Source organism: Triticum aestivum, chromosome 7B (genome assembly GCF_018294505.1).
Source record: "Triticum aestivum cultivar Chinese Spring chromosome 7B, IWGSC CS RefSeq v2.1, whole genome shotgun sequence".
Taxonomy (NCBI): Eukaryota; Viridiplantae; Streptophyta; class Magnoliopsida; order Poales; family Poaceae; genus Triticum; species Triticum aestivum.
The window spans coordinates 5,526,692-5,543,835 of NC_057813.1; the positions used below are offsets into that span (position 1 = coordinate 5,526,692).

General features: G+C 45.8%; 1 pseudogene; it reads left to right on the forward strand.

Moving 5' to 3' along the window:
• Positions 1–884: 884 nt before the first annotated feature.
• LOC123160559 (disease resistance protein PIK6-NP-like) lies at positions 885–4,552 on the forward strand (annotated as a pseudogene).
• The last annotated feature ends 12,592 nt before the right edge of the window (positions 4,553–17,144 follow it).

Here is a 17,144-nt window from a genome sequence, read left to right on the forward strand (position 1 = left end):
CCTCGTCTGCTGTTCAATACATTTAACTTGCTTCAGCCTCCTGAATTTGTTCTAGTTTTGATGCAGATCCATGATGTGCAAAGTTTAGTCAAGACGCTCTTCTTCAACTTGTGCTAGCTCTCGATTGAGCCAAGCGAGGTGATGCTTTTGCTCCATCTGTTCCTCCCTCCATAATCTCTTGTTGCTATTCCATCCATTTGAATGATGATGCATCCGTGAGCCGTTGCTTTCACGAACTAAAAAATGTCGAGCTTCCTCTTGATATGAAAAAAATTAGTAGATAATCATCAAGAGCTCCTGGTTGAGCCAAGCCAGGTGATGCATTTTGGCTCATCCTGAAAACGGTTGTGTTTCCGTTACAGCCGTGTGAGCGTAGATCGGGAGCAAGGATAGTGCGTAGGTCCACCAGCTTTTGCTCCATCTGTTACCCCTCGATCGATAATATCTTGTTGCTATTCCATTCATTTGAATGATAGTGCATTCATGAGCTGTTGCTTTCACGGACTGAAGATGTCCAGCTTTTGCCCATCCAGTGGTTCTCTGAAAACTAGTATTACTAGTATCTCCTAGCTGTCTCCTCCTCCTCCTCCTCTGTACAACCTTCTTTTTTTGATATTTGCTGGTTCTGATGATGTGAATTTATGATGTGCAGAACTGGATCTATTCTCCACTAGTTCATCTTTGGTAGCCATTGGAAAGGACTCCGCAAATTGGATCTGAAGAGCTGCTATTCAGGGTACCATTCTGCTCCTTCTGCTTTGTCGGATAGCTACAGGACGCACTGCATTTGTGCCTTCTATGTACCGTTACATTCACCAACCAACAAAGTTCAGGTTTTGCTGTGTCCTTCTTCTAAAAACCATTATGTTCGCATTGCAGAGTTTCAACCCAAGGGCAATGCTATAGCGTTGTGTCGATCGAGAGCAAAGACAAATAAAGGTCGAGATATGGAGGTTGCTGCTGGGGCAATGGGCCCTGTCATCCGTAAGCTCGGGGAGCTGCTCGTCCGAGAATGCAGCCTGAAGAAGCGAGTAAAGACAGGTGTTCAATCACTCCTTACCGAGCTGGAGCTGATGCATGCCGTACTTCGTAAGGTTGGCGAGGTGCCACCGGACCAGCTCGAGGAGCCTGTCCGGATTTGGGCCGGCAAGGTGAGAGACCTCTCTTGCGACATGGAAGACGCTGTTGACGACTTCCTGGTCCGTGTGGATGAGGGTTCAAGTAGCAAGCCAACGGACATGAGGAGTCGAGTCAAAAAGTTCCTCAAGAAGACCACCACATTGTTTGGCAAGGGCAAAGCACTTCATCAAATCTGTCATGCCATCAAAGAAGCTCAAGATCTTGCCAAGGATTTGGCAGACCTGCGTAACAAGTACAAGCTTGACATGTGTAGCACTAGCAATGGTGCTACCATTGACCCTCGTGTGTTAGCTCTGCACAAACATGTAGGGGAGCTTGTTGGCATTGAACGCACAAGGGATGAGCTTGTCAAAACAATTATTTGTGAGGACGGGAGTTCCGAGGAGCAACTGAGGACAAGATCTATTGTTGGTGTTGGTGGGCTGGGCAAGACAACCCTGACCAAAGCAGTTTATGAGAAGATCAAAGGACAATTTGATTGTGCAGCTTTTGTCCCCGTGGGTCAGAACCCAGACATGCGGAAAGTTTTCAAGGACGTACTCTATGGCCTTGACGAAGAGAAGTTCAAGGACATACATAATACAACAAGATGTGAAAAGCTACTCATCGAGCAAATAAGTAAATTCCTTGTGGATAAGAGGTATTCCTCACGTAGTGCTTGTCTTTTTGTGTACATTTCCAAAATGTCTGAAGTAGTCAGATAAATACTAAATTTCATATCAAATTCAACTTATTTCTTTTTTGTGCATGCATCTTATTTTAGTTAGTCTTGTAGACTTTTAAGCATTTTTTTGTTGCATTCCTTAATATTTATGCATGCATATCCTAAATGGTTATATAACTCATGTGGTTTGTTTTAGTACTTACAGTTTATCCTTGTTACAAAATTCAGTTGTATGTATATTTGACTTGCCAACTAATGCTACCAAATAATTCGCATAGGTACCTCATTGTAATCGATGATATATGGGAAAAAGACATATGGAAATATATAGATTGTGCTCTGTATAAAAATGAGCTCCAAAGTCGGGTAATCACAACAACCCGTAATGTGAGTGTGTCTGAAGCATGTCTGTCTTCCACTAATGGCACAATTCATAGAATGAAACCTCTTTCTGATGAAGACTCGCAAATACTCTTCCATAGAAGAATATTTCAAAGCAAGGAGAAATGTCCAGAAAATTTGAAGTTAGTATCAAGAGATATATTGAAGAAATGTGGTGGTGTACCATTAGCCATCATTACAATAGCTAGCCTCCTGGTTAGTAATCAGCAGGTAAAGCCAAACCATGAGTGGATGGATGTGTACAATTCGATGGGCCGTGGAGTTACACAAAGTGATATCGCGAAGGACATGAAGAGGATATTATCACTCAGCTATTATGATTTGCCATCGCATCTGAAGCCTTGTTTATTATATCTAAGCATCTTTCCTGAAGACTTTGAGATTCAGAGAGATTTGTTGATATGGAGGTGGCTTGCTGAAGGGTTTATCCAATGTGACAAAGAAGAAACCAGACTGTTTGAGATAGGAGAGAGCTACTTCAACGAGCTTATGAACAGGAGCTTGATCCAGCCAGCAAAAATCAATGAGGAAGGGACGGTAGTAACTTGCCGTATACATGATATGGTGCTTGACCTTATATGCTCACTGTCAAGTGAGGAGAATTTTATCTCCATATTGGATAATGATGAGTGGTATGCACCTAATTTGTATAGGAAATTTCGTAGGTTATCACTTCATAATATCAAGGCAAATGTTCAGAACCATCAATCTGATAGCACTAGCCTGTCAAAAGTGAGGACCTTTGCTTTTTTTTCTCGGGTTACTTGTGATTGGTTGCCATCTCTCTCAAGCTTCCAATTTTTACGTGTGCTGGATCTTGGAAATTGTGGCAGACGTGAACGTTGCTCTGGTATCAACCTCAAGTATGTAGGGAGTTTAATTCACCTAAGGTACCTAGGGCTCAGGAATGCAGATGTTCACGAACTCCCAATTGACATAGGCAAGTTAAAGTTTTTGCAGACACTAGACATACATGGAAGTGGAATAAAAGAATTACCTGCAAGTTTTGTGCAGCTAAGAAATTTGATATGCCTATATGCATATATGCATAGTGGCTTGAGGCTGCCAAAAGGAATGGGGAACTTGACATGCCTCGAAGTGTTGGAGGAAGTAAATGTAATCTCATCTCCTCACATTGTGAAAGAGTTGAGCCATCTGACAGAGCTTAGGACGCTCAGTGTGGGCTTTACTGAACAGGATGAGGATCTTTTCAGTATATTAATCAAATCTTTAGGCAACCTGCAGAAATTGCAAAATCTGTCTATTTGGTCTAATTGCAGATTGATAGATCACATGCGTGAAGGATGGGTGCCCCCTCCACACCTCCGCAGTTTTGAGCCACCGCTCAGCCGATATGGGTTCTTCTTGACACTTCCAAAGTGGGTTAATTCGACGTCCCTTCCCCACCTCTCCAGCCTGTTAATACTTGTGGAAGAACTGCAAGGGGATGATATTCAGATCATTGGGATGTTGCCTTCTCTTCGGTTTCTGCAGTTGTTTGCATATGATGTGATGGGACCATTGGTTGTGAGGGCCGATGCATTCCCATCTGCGAGATGCTGCAAGTTCGACGGGTTTCTGACGGCACCGTGCCTTTTTCCAGCTGGAGCTATGCAAGGGTTCAGTGCCTTGAGTTCGAGGTATGTGTGCAGCCTATCGCGAGTGGTGAGGTTGACTGCAGCATGGGCCACCTCCCTTCTCTCGAGTATGTCAATGTTGAACTGAATCATGAGAATTCCAGCGATGAAGAGATTGAGACAGCCAAGGCTTGGCTGACACGCGCAGCAGAAGCCCATCCAAAACGTCCCACCATTCAAATCACAGTCAGATGTGTATCTTCTTTCCCTTTCCCTGGAGGGATTTGGTGAACCCCATTACCATTTTGTTTGATTTATCCCTCTTGGTTTCCAAATTTCAGGCCTTCAATAAAATCCTGAAGTCAGGCACTAGTAATTCCATCGGTTGTTGCGGATACTGCTCCTAAACTTCGATAGGCAATGGACAACTCGCCGTGCCACTGCATGCACCAGCATTTTGTTTGATTCGTGTACCGCTGCAGCTCCCTGTAATGAACTGCTCTCCCCAGTATGCAGGGATTCTGTCTTTTGCTAGACAGAGGCTTCCGCATGTTGATCATGATGAACTGTTTTCTTTTCCTGCATATGATTTCAGTAATCCAGTGCGGCAGGCTGTTCCTGCCTTCATTTGTTCCCCGTTGCACTGCCTTTTATTCAACCAAGACTCGAACAATAAAAGGTCGTATTCGGTCGGTACTACTGTATTCCTCGGCCCCTCTTCTATTTGTAATGCTACCTCTACGTTTTACTTTCTTCATTTGCTTGTTCACATGCAGCATTATTTTGTTTTACTTACTGGCTAAATGAAGAGTACGTGTTTTGAACTCCTGTTGTAGCTTCAGATTTGCTTCATGTTATGTTTTCTCTTCTTACTGCAACTGGGTTTATCTCTATCTACTGAACTGCTGTTTCGAGCTCGTAAAATTCTCGTGATAGAGCCTCCAAGGAGGTAAGGAATGCTTCTCCACCGGGGCGTCTGAGCAAGAAAATCAATGATGACACGGTTGTGAAGGCAGCGCTCACAAGAGGAGAGTGCAGGGAATTCGAGAGCAACATATATGGCTGTGCTGCTTTCGCATCCAACTGGAACTGGTAGTAAGTATGTTCATTCGGATCGAGTTAGAGCCGGTTGTCGCACAACCCAGGGGGGGAGGATCTGCCCTTGTTTGTTGCAGAGCAGCCCAAGCCCCCATCCCCATGGTCACCCCCTTCTCCAACCAGTTTTACAACAGAGTTGAGGAGCACGTGAGAACTAGTTCTGAATCTGTGCTATCACGTCACTGGGTTCCTTTGGAGTTGATTCAGTTTCAGGTTGCTACTTTACAATAGCAGCTACTCGTGTATAGCTTCTCAACATACTTAACCATTTTGGGTTTCTCAACCATATACTGGAAGAGATGTTCTAGCAGCCAAGGAGTCCTCTTTGTTGGTGGTTGGAGTTCTGTGTGGAGTTCTCTACAAGCTGTCGAAAACAAGCCTTTTCAAGCTGTAGCCGCCTTCAAGCCGAGTGCGTTTCAAGGAGATGGGAATGTTAGGACTGTCTCCTGACCGTTTACACTCTGGCTCTGCATCCCGATCCACTCTCATGCCTCCCAACTACAACGGCCATGTGTTAATCCCTGCGTGATTGAGTGAACCGGGTAGTGGGTTGCTAGCAGGGTTCTCCAAGATGATGACGCCTAATTCACCATCCAGCTCAGGGATTTTACAGAGGAATATATGAACCCCTAAATCCTCATCGAGGTGTGAGATCGACAACTGCTCCAGATCGCTTCATTTTTTTCACTTCCACGTATTTCTTTTTCACAGATGATTGCCTCGACTTGTGTTGGAAGCAAATGTGATTGCGTTCATGGTGATGGTGGATGATTACCACCATTCCTCATCGTGCTGATATTGTTGATGGCGGACGAATTTTATAGTGTGTTGGAAGCCTGTTCATGTTGGTGTCCCGCTTTTCTTGCTAATCCCAACATGAATGAGCATATGGTGGTATTGAGAATGAACATATATGGTGGGTACTAAGAGCATCTCCAGCCGTTCGGCCCCCCCGACGGCGAAAAAAAACCGCATGGGGGCGAACCGGCGCTAGTTTGGCGCTAGCGGGCGACTCAGTTTCCAGTCGTCGTCCACCAGGTCGCCGCGAGTTCGGCGAAATTACGTACAAACTTATACAAACTCGGCGATCTGGTATGAACTCAGCGAAATTTCATTAAAATTCGTAAAAAAAGGAAAAACATATAAACTATGCCAAACTACGCTAGCCACTACGCCGCGTCCACCGCCCGCCATCAACATGCCCAGAAGCCTGTAGAAGTGGGTGTAGTCGCCGCCGCCGCCGTCGTCATCACACGCCCTGCCGGAGCCACCCCGTCCCTGCTGCACCCCTGCCCAGGGTCGCCGACGCGCGGCGGCGCACTGGACGGCCCGGCCTCGCCCTCATCGTCGCTGTCGAGGACAATGACGCCACCCTCTTCGCGGCCGCGTCGCCTGGCCGCGCGCCGGGCCTGGAGCTCTGCGTACGCCTGGCGCTAGAGGCGCACCTGCTCGCGGACGTAGTCCTCCTTCGCCCATTTCAGGGCGGCCTCGTCATCAGGGGCGACCATGTCGACGTGCTCCGGCTTCACGGGGAGCAGGCCCGGCTCGGGCTTCGGCCGGACCAGGCGAAGGGAGCGCGGGGAGGGGCGGGCACCCTCGTTGACGACGAGGGCACCGCTGCGGGTGCGGCGCCGCTGCGGTGTCTCCTCCGGCTCGGGCTTGACGGGACGGAGAGCCGGAGGAGAGCGAGCCAAATCCCGACGACGAGGACGTCGGCTCCATTCGCCGCGGCGTCCTAGAACTGTGGCGGCGCGAGAGAAAGATGGCCGCGTCGGGTACTCGAGGCGCGGCACATTGCCGGTCTCAATGTGGTCGAGGATGGCCTCGAGGGTGCGGCCTGGGACGCCCCACCACTCGCGCCGTCCTTCGGCGTAGAGGCGGCCACGGGGAATGACGCCGTTGACGGAAGCGATCTGCTCTTCACGGCGGCGCTCGAAGTACATCGTCCACAGCGTTTCGCTGTCGGGTGCGTACCTCGGCTCGTTCCGCTGTTCCTCCGTCAGGGACGAGCGGATGCAGGCGATCTCCGCCCGTCGTGCTGCCCCTTCGGGCACCGGTGGCACCGGGACGCCGCCGACGCTCAGCCTCCACGCCCCTGGCACGCGCATGTCAGGGGGCACCGGGTACTCAACCTCGTAGAGGAGGCACGCCTCCGGCTCCTGGAGATGGCGGCGGCCGAAGCCGTTCGCCGCCGCACCATTGCCTGGGAACCTCTCGGCCATCTTAACTCATCGGCGGGAAGTGGGAGGGGAGAGGACTGCTTTTGCGAGGTGGATGCGAGGGAGGGTGTGGCGTTCACCGGCGGGGAGGGGTCGCCTTTTGTAGCCGAGCGGGGCAGTGGGGAGGCTGTTGGGGAACGTAGTAATTTCAAAAAAATTCCTACGCACACGCAAGATCATGGTGATGTATAGCAATGAGAGGGGAGAGTGTCGTCCACGTACCCTCATAGACCGTAAGCGGAAGCATTATGAGAACGTGGTTGATGTAGTCGTACGTCTTCACGATCGACCGATCCAAGTACCGAACGTACGACACCTCCGCGATATGCATACGTTCAGCTCGGTGACGTCCCACGAACTCACGATCCAGTAGAGCTTCGAGGGAGAGTTCCGTCAACACGACGGCATGATGATGGTGTTGATGAAGCTACCGACGCAGGGCTTCGCCTAAGCACTGTTATGATATGACCGAGGTGGATTATGGTGGAGGGGGCACCGCACACGGCTAAAGATCAATGATCAACTTGTGTGTTGGGGTGCCCCCCACCCCCATATATAAAGGAGCTAGGGGGAGGCGGCCGGCCAAGGAGGAGGGCGCGCCAGGGGGGGTCCTACTCCCATCGGGAGTAGGACTCCTCCTTTCCTAGTAGGAGTAGGAGAAGGGGGAAGGAGGAGAGAGGGGGGAAGGAAAGGGGGGCGCCCCCTCCTTGTCCAATTCGGACTAGAGGGGGAGGGGGCGCGCGGCCCAGCCTTGGCCACCCCTCCTCTTCTCCACTAAGGCCCATATGGCCCATTATACTCCCCGGGAGGTTCCGATAACCCTCCGGTACTCCGGTATATGCCCGAACTTGCCTGGAACACTTCCGAAGTCCAAACATAGTCATCCGATATATCGATCTTTATGTCTCGACCATTTAGAGACTCTTCGTCATGTCTGTTATCATATCCGGGACTCCGAACTATCTTTGGTACATCAAAACACATAAACTCATAATACCGATCGTCACCGAACGTTAAGCGTGCGGACCCTACGGGTTCGAGAACTATGTAGACATGACCGAGACACGTCTCCGGTCAATAACCAATAGCGGAACCTGGATGCTCATATTGGCTCCTACATATTCTACAAAGATCTTTATCGGTTAAACGCATAACAACATACGTTGTTCCCTTTGTCATCGGTATGTTACTTACCCGAGATTCGATCGTCAGTATCTCAATACCTAGTTCAATCTCGTTACCGGCAAGTCTCTTTACTCGTTCTGTAATGCATCATCCCGCAACTAACTCATTACTCACATTGCTTGCAAGGCTTATAGTGATGTGCATTACCGAGAGGGCCTAGAGATACCTCTCCGACAATCGGAGTGACAAATTCTAATCTCGATCTATGCCAACTCTACCATCGGAGACACCTGTAGAGCACCTTTATAATCACCCAGTTACGGTGTGACATTTGGTAGCACACAAAGTGTTCCTCCGGTAATCGGGAGTTGCATAATCTCATAGTCATAGGAACATGTATAAGTCATGAAGAAAGCAATAGCAGTAAACTAAAACGATCAAGTGCTAAGCTAACAGAATGGTCAAGTCAATCACATCATTCTCCTAATGATGTGATCCCGTTTATCAAATGACAACTCATGTCTATGGTTAGGAAACCTTAACCATCTTTGATCAACGAGCTAGTCAAGTAGAGGCATACTAGTGACACTTTATTGTCTATGTATTCACACATGTATTATGTTTCCGGTTAATACAATTCTAGCATGAATAATAAACATTTATCATGAAATAAGGAAATAAATAACAACTTTATTATTGCCTCTAGGGCATATTTCCTTCAGTCTCCCACTTGCACTAGGTCAATAATCTAGTTCACAAGACTATGTGATTTAACATCAATATTCACATTTGTATGTGATTAACACCCATAGTTCACATCGTCATGTGATCAACACCCGAAGGGTTTACTAGAGTCACTAATCTAGTTCACATCGCTATGTGATTAACACCCAAAGAGTACTAAGGTGTGATCATGTTTTGCTTGTGAGAGAAGTTTAGTCAACAGATCTGTCGTATTCAGAGCCGTATGTATTTTGCAAATATTCTATGTCTACAATGCTCTGCACGGAGCTACTCTAGCTAATTGCTCCCACTTTCAGTATGTATCCAAATTGAGACTTAGAGTCATCTGGATCGGTGTAAAAGCTTGCACCGATGTAACTCTTTACGACGAACTCTTTTATCACCTCCATATTCGAGAAACATTTCCTTAGTCCTCACTAAGGATATTCTTGACCGCCGTCCAGTGATCTACTCCTAGATCAAAATTATACTCCCTTGCCTAACTCAGAGCAAGGTATACAATAGGTCTAGTGCACAACATAGCATACTTTATAGAACCTATGACTGAGGCATAGGGAATGACTTTTCATTCTCTTTCTATTTTCTGCCATGGTCAGGTTTTGAGTCTTACTCAACTTCACACCTTGCAACACAGGCAAGAACTCCTTCTTTGACCGTTCCATTTTGAACTACTTCAAAATATTATCGAGGTATGTACTCATTGAAAAATCTTATCAAGCGTCTTGCTCTATCTCTATAGATCTTGATGCTCAATGTGTAAGCAGCTTCACCGAGGTCTTTCTTTGAAAAAACTCCTTTCAAACACTCCTTTATGCTTTCTAGAAAATTCTACATTATTTCTGATCAACAATATGTCATTCACATATACTTATCAGAAAGGTTGTAGTGCTCCCACTCACTTTCCTGTAAATACAGGCTTCACCGCAAATCTGTATAAAACTATATGCTTTGATCAACTCATCAAAGCGTATATTCCAACTCTGAGATGCTTGAACCAGTCCATAGATGGATCACTGGAGCTTGCACACTTTGTTAGCACCTTTAAGATTGACAAAACCTTCTGGTTGCATCATATACAACTCTTCTTTAATAAATCCATTAAAAATGCAGATTTGACATCCATTTGTCAGATTTCATAAAATGTGGCAATTGCTAACATGATTCGGACAGACTTAAGCATTGATACGAGTGAGAATATATCATTGTATTCTACACCTTGAACTTGTCGAAAAACTTTTTGCGACAAGTTGAGCTTTGTAGATAGTAACACTACTATCAGCGTCTGTCTTCCTCTTGAAGATCCATTTATTTTCTATGGCTTGTCGATCATCGGGCAAGTCCACCAAAGTCCACACTTTGTTCTCATACATGGATCCCATCTCAGATTTTATGGCCTTCAAGCCATTTCGCGGAATCTGGGCTCGTCATCGCTTCCTCATAGTTCGTAGGTTCATCATGGTCTAGTAACATGACTTTCAGGACAGGATTACCATACCACTCTGGTGCGGACTGTACTTTGGAAGACCTACGAGGTTCTATAGTAACTTAATCTAAAGTTTCATGATCATCATCATTAGCTTCCTCACTAATTGGTGTAGGAATCACTGGAATTGATTTCTGTGATTAACTACTTTCCAATTCGGGAGAAGGTACAATTACCTTATCAAGCTCTACGTTTCTCCCACTCACTTCTTTAGAGAGAAACTCCTTCTCTAGAAAGGATCGATCTTAGCAACAAATAAGTTGCCTTCGGATCTGTGATAGAAGGTGTACCCAATAGTTTCCTTTGGGTATTCTATGAAGACGCACTTCTCCGATTTGGGTTCGAGCTTATCAGGTTGAAACTTTTTCACATAAGCATCGCAGCCCCAAACTTTAAGAAACCACAACTTTGGTTTCTTGCCAAACCACAGTTCATAAGGCGTCGTCTCAACGGATTTTGACGGTGCCCTATTTAAAGTGATTGCAGTTGTCTCTAATGCATAACCCCCAAAATGATAGTGGTAAATCGGTAAGAGACATCATAGATCGCACCATATTCAATAAAGTGCGGTTACAACGTTCGGACACACCATTATGTTGTGGTGTTCCAGGTGGCATGAGTTTGTGAAACTATTCCACATTGTTTTAATTGAAGACCAAACTCGTAACTCAAATATTTGTCTCCGCGATCAGATCGTAGAAACTTGTTTTCTTGTTACGATGATTTTCCACTTCACTCTGAAATTTCTTTGAACTTTTCAAAATGTTTCAGACTTATGTTTCATCAAGTAGATATACCCATATCTGCTCAAATCATCTGTGAAGGTGAGAAAATAACGATACCCACCGCGAATCTCAATATTCATCTGACCACATACATCAATATGTGTGATTTCCAACAAATCTGTTGCTCGCTCCATTATTCCGGAGAACGGAGTTTTAGTCATCTTGCCCATGAGGCATGGTTCGCAAGTACCAAGTGATTCATAATCAAGTGATTCCAAAAGTCCATCAGAATGGAGTTTCTTCATGTGCTTTACACCAATATGACCCAAACGGCAGTGCCACAAATAAGTTGCACTATCATTATTAACTCTGCATCTTTTGGTATCAATATTATGAGTATGTGTATTACTACGATCGAGATCCAACAAACTATTTTCATTGGGCGTATGACCATCAAAAGTTTTATTCATGTAAACAGAACAACAATTATTCTCTGACTTCAAATGAATAACCGTATTGCAATAAACATGATCAAATCATATTCATGCTCCGCCAAATAACATTTATTTAGGTTTAACACTAATCCCGAAAGTATAGGGGGTATGCGATGATGATGATCATATCAATCTTGGAACCACTTCCAACATACATTGTCACTTCACCCTCAACTAGTTTCTGTTTATTGTGTAACTCTTATTTCGAGTTACTAATCTTAGCAACCGAACAAATATCAAATACCTCTGGGCTACTATAAACACTAGTAAGGTACACATCAATAACATGTATATCAAATATACCCTTGTTTACTTTGCCACCCTTCTTATCCACCAAATATTCAGGGCATTTCCGCTTCCAGTGACCATTTCCTTGGCAGTAGAAGCACTCAGTTTCAGGCTTTAGTCTAGCTTTGGGCTTCTTCACGGAAACAACAACTTGCTTGCCATTCTACATGAAGTTCCCTTTATTTCCCTTTGCCCTTTTCTTGAAACTAGTGGTCTTGTTAATCATCAACACTTGATGCTCTTTCTTGATTTCTACCTTCATCGATTTCATCATCATGAAAAGCTCGGGAATCGTTTTCTTCATCCCTTGCATACTATAGTTCATCACGAAGTTCTACTAACTTGGTGATGGTGACTAGAGAACTCTGTCAATCACTATCTTATCTGGAAGATTAACTCCCACTTGATCCAAGCGATTGTAGTACCCAGACAATCTGAGCACATGCTCACTGCTTGAGCTATTCTCCTCCATCTTTTAGCTATAGAACTTGTTGGAGACTTCATATCTCTCAACTCGGGTATTTGCTTGAAACATTAACTTCAACTCCTGGAGCATCTCATATGGTCCATGACGTTCAAAACGTCTTTGAAGTCTCGATTTTAAGCCGTTAAGCATGGTGCACTAAACTATCAAGTAGTCATCATTTTGAGCTAGCCAAACGTTCATAATGTCTGCATCTGCTCCTGCAATAGGTTTGTCACCTAGCGGTGCATCAAGGACATAATTCTTCTGTGTAGCAATGAGGATAATCCTCAGATCACGGATCCAATCCGCAGCATTGCTACTATCATCTTTCAACTTAGTTTTCTCTAGGAACACATATAAAACATAGGGAAGCAACAACACGAGCTATTGATCTACAACAGTATTTGCAAAATACTATCAGGACTAAGTTCATGATAAATTAAAGTTTAATTAATCATATTACTTAAGAACTCCCACTTAGATAGACATCCCTCTAATCATCTAAGTGATCACGTGATCCAAATCAACTAAACTATGTCCGATCATCACGTGAGATGGAGTAGTTTTCAATGGTGAACATCACTATGTTGATCATATCTATTATATGATTCATGCTCGACCTTTCGGTCTCCAGTGTTCCGAGGCCATATCCGCATATGCTAGGCTCGTCAAGTTTAACCCGAGTATTTCTGCGTGTGCAAAACTGGCTTGCACCCGTTGTACGTGAACGTTGAGCTTATCACACCCGATCATCATGTGGTGTCTCGGCACGACGAACTTTGGCAACGGTGCATACTCAGGGAGAACACTTTTACCTTGAAATTTTAGTAAGGGATCATCTTATAAAGCTACTGCCGAATTAAGCAAAATAAGATGTATAAAAGATAAACATCACATGCATTCAAAATATGTGATATGATATGGCCATCATCATCTTGTGCCTTTGATCTCCATCTCCAAAGCATCGTCATGATCTTCATCGTCACCGACATGACACCATGATCTCCATCATCTTGATCTATATCAATGTGTCATCACATGGTCGTCTCGCCAATTATTGCTCTTGTAACTATTGCTATCACATAGCGATAAAGTAAAGCAATTATTTGGCGCTTGCATCTTATGCAATAAAGAGACAACCATAAGGCTATTGCCAGCTGCCAATAATTTTAACAAACCATGATCATCCCATACAACAATTTATATCTCATCACGTCTTGACCATATCACATCACAACATGCCCTGCAAAAACAAGTTAGACGTCCTCTACTTTGTTGTTGCAAGTTTTATGTGGCTGCTACGGGCTGAGCAAGAACCGTTCTTACCTACGCATCAAAACCACAACGATAGTTTGTCAAGTTAGTGTTGTTTTAACCTTCACAAGGACTGGGCATAGCCACACTCGATTCAACTAAAGTTGAAGAAACTGACACCCGTCAGCCACCTGTGTGCAAAGCACGTGGGTAGAACCAGTCTCGTGTAAGCGTATGCGTAATGTCGGTCCGGGCCGCTTCATCCAACAATACCGCTGAACCAAAGTATGACATGTTGGTAAGTAGTATGACTTGTATCGCCCACAACTCACTTGTGTTCTACTCGTGCATATAACATCTACGCACAAACCTGACTCTGATACCACTGTTGGGGAACATAGTAATTTCAAAAAAAATTCTACGCACACGCAAGATCATGGTCATGCATAGCAACGAGAGGGGAGAACGTCGTCCACGTACCCTCGTAGACCGTAAGCGGAAGCATTATGAGAACACGGTTGATGTAGTCGTGCATCTTAATGATCGACCGATCCAAGTACCAAACGTACATCACCTCCGCGATCTGCACACGTTCAGCTCGGTGACACCCCACGAACTCACGATCTAGTAGAGCTTCGAGGGATAGTTCCGTCAGCACGACAGCGTGATGACGGTGTTGATGAAGCTACCAACGCAGGGCTTCGCCTAAGCACCGCTATGATATGAACGAGGTGGATTATGGTGGAGGGGGCACCGCACACGGCTAATAATCAATGATCAACTTGTGTGTTGGGGTGCCCCACCGCCCCCGTATATAAAGGAGCTAGGGGGGAGACGGCCGGCCAAGGCGGAGGGTGTGCCAAGGGGGGAGTCCTACTCCCACCAGGAGTAGGACTCCTCCTTTCCTAGTAGGAGTATGAGAAGGGGGAGGGAGGAGAGAGGGGGGAAGGAAAGGGGGCGCCGCCTCCCTCCTTATCCAATTCGAACTAGAGGGGGAGGGAGCGCGCGACCCAGCCTTGGCCGCCCCTCCGCTTCTCCACTAAGGCACATATGGCCTATTATACTCCCTGGGAGGTTCCGGCAACCCTCTGGTACTCCGGTATATGCCCGAACTTGCCCGGAACACTTCTGAAGTCCAAACATAGTCATCCAATATATCGATATTTATGTCTCGACCATTTCAAGACTCCTTGTCATGTACGTGATCATATCCGGGACTCCTAACTACCTTCAGTACATCAAAACACATAAACTCATAATACCGATCGTCACCGAACGTTAAGCGTGCGGACCCTACGGATTGGAGAACTATGTAGACATGACCGAGACACGTCTCCGGTCAATAACCAATAGCGGAACCTGGATGCTCATATTGGCTCCTACATATTCTATGAAGATCCTTATCGGTCAAACCGCATAATAACATACGTTGTTCCCTTTGTCATCAGTATGTTACTTGCCCGAGATTTGATCGTCGGTATCTCAATACCTAGTTCAATCTCATTACCGTCAAGTCTCTTTACTCGTTCTGTAATGCATCATCCCGCAACTAACTCATTAGTCACATTGCTTGCAAGGCATATAGTGATGTGCATTACCGAGAGGCCCCAGAGATACGTCTCCGACAATCGGAGTGACAAATCCTAATCTCGATCTATGCTAACTCAACAAGTACCATCGGAGACACCTGTAGAGCACATTTATAATCACCTAGTTACATTGTGACGTTTGGTAGCACTGAAAGTGTCCTCCGGTAATCGGGAGTTGCATAATCTCATAGTCATAGGAACATGTATAAGTCATGAAGAAAGCAATAGCAGTAAACTAAAACGATCAGGATGGGTCAAGTCAATCACATCATTCTCCTAATGATGTGATCCTGTTTATCAAATGACAAGTCATGTCTATGGTTAGAAAACCTTAACCATCTTTGATCAACGAGCTAGTCAAGTCGAGGCATACTAGTGACACTTTATTGTCTATGTATTCACACATGTATTATGTTTCCGGTTAATACAATTCTAGCATGAATAATAAACATTTATCATGAAATAAGGAAATAAATAACAACTTTATTATTGCCTCTAGGGCATATTTCCTTCAGAGGCTGCATGCCGGCGACGCATGGCGGGAGCGGGCGGGACGCCCGTCGGCGGTGCCTTCACTGCGCCGCCCGTGAGGCATCAATGGAGGCTGACCGGCGCGGTAGCGCGGCAGCCTTGGGCAGCTTTGCCATTGATTCCTGCGGGAACCGAGGCGATGAGGGCGACGAAGTGGCGTCTCACTGACTCGGCGGGCCCATCCCCGTTCACGCCAAAATCACGTCCCCCGGCGCCCCAGGTGCTCCTCAGCGTGCCGAGTTCGGCCTGGGTCCGCCGGCGCTAATTTCGGCCCAAACCAGCGAAAATCAGGCTCCTGGGGGCGCGACTGGGCCGTTTTTTCAGCGCCGGCGCGAATAAATCGCCTGTGGGGGGGGCATGTTGGGGGCGCGGCTAGAGATGCTCTAAGAGTTGATGGATGCTCAAGCAATCTAATAAGCATTCTTGTTACTAGTCAGGTTGCTGCATTGACCATTCCATACTGAACTTGAAGTTTTGCAGGTTAGGTTTGCCCCTGTACTTGGGTTTGGCTTGGTGGTTTAGTTGTGGTCTTTTCCTTTGTTTCGGGTCGCGTGTCCACGCCTTTTTATGTATATGTTGTATCCTTTTATATACTTATTCTACTTTCTTTCTATCAACACAATGATACGCAAGCTGTGTGCATTCGGGAAAAAAGAAAAAAAAACTTAAACAATTGTGTTAGAGCAGCACCGCAGTAGCAGTGTTCACATGCAGAAGGGGAGTGAGTCCAATCTAAATTAGGAGCTAGCTGGCTGCTCCGAGTCAATGCAATGGTACCGCAAGAAGGACCGCACGTTGTATTACCGAAAAAGGCTTTCACCCATAAATAAAGCCAACCGCCCAAGCCACAAACATGATACAAGAGTTCAGCCACACGCACGCACAAGGCGCGAGAGTTCACACAGACACGCACACACACAATAAAGGTCGCAAGGTTAATGCTGAGGGCACAACTCAACAAGCCCTAGAAAGGAGAAAAACACCGACACACCAGCACACCGGAGAGAGCCTAAGGCCTAGTCAGGCTCTGGAGGAGGCGGTGGAAGCGGGGGCACCACGCGGAAGGCCATCGCCCGGAGGTCGGCGAGGAGGGTGTCGATGGCGTTCCGGTCCTGGAGGCGGCCAAGCCGCTGCCAGAGCGAGATGGATGTACCAAAATTTAAATTAAGGATTTTTTTTGGAAAAATATATGTATGTTAGAAAAATAAGGAGAATTATAAAATGGGAAAAGTAAAAATACAGATTGAAAATAGAATACTCAAGAGAAAACCAGAAATCACAAATGGAATAAATATTGTAGAAATAATAGGGGAAGTAAAGACTTGTAAGAAAATAAACATGGGAA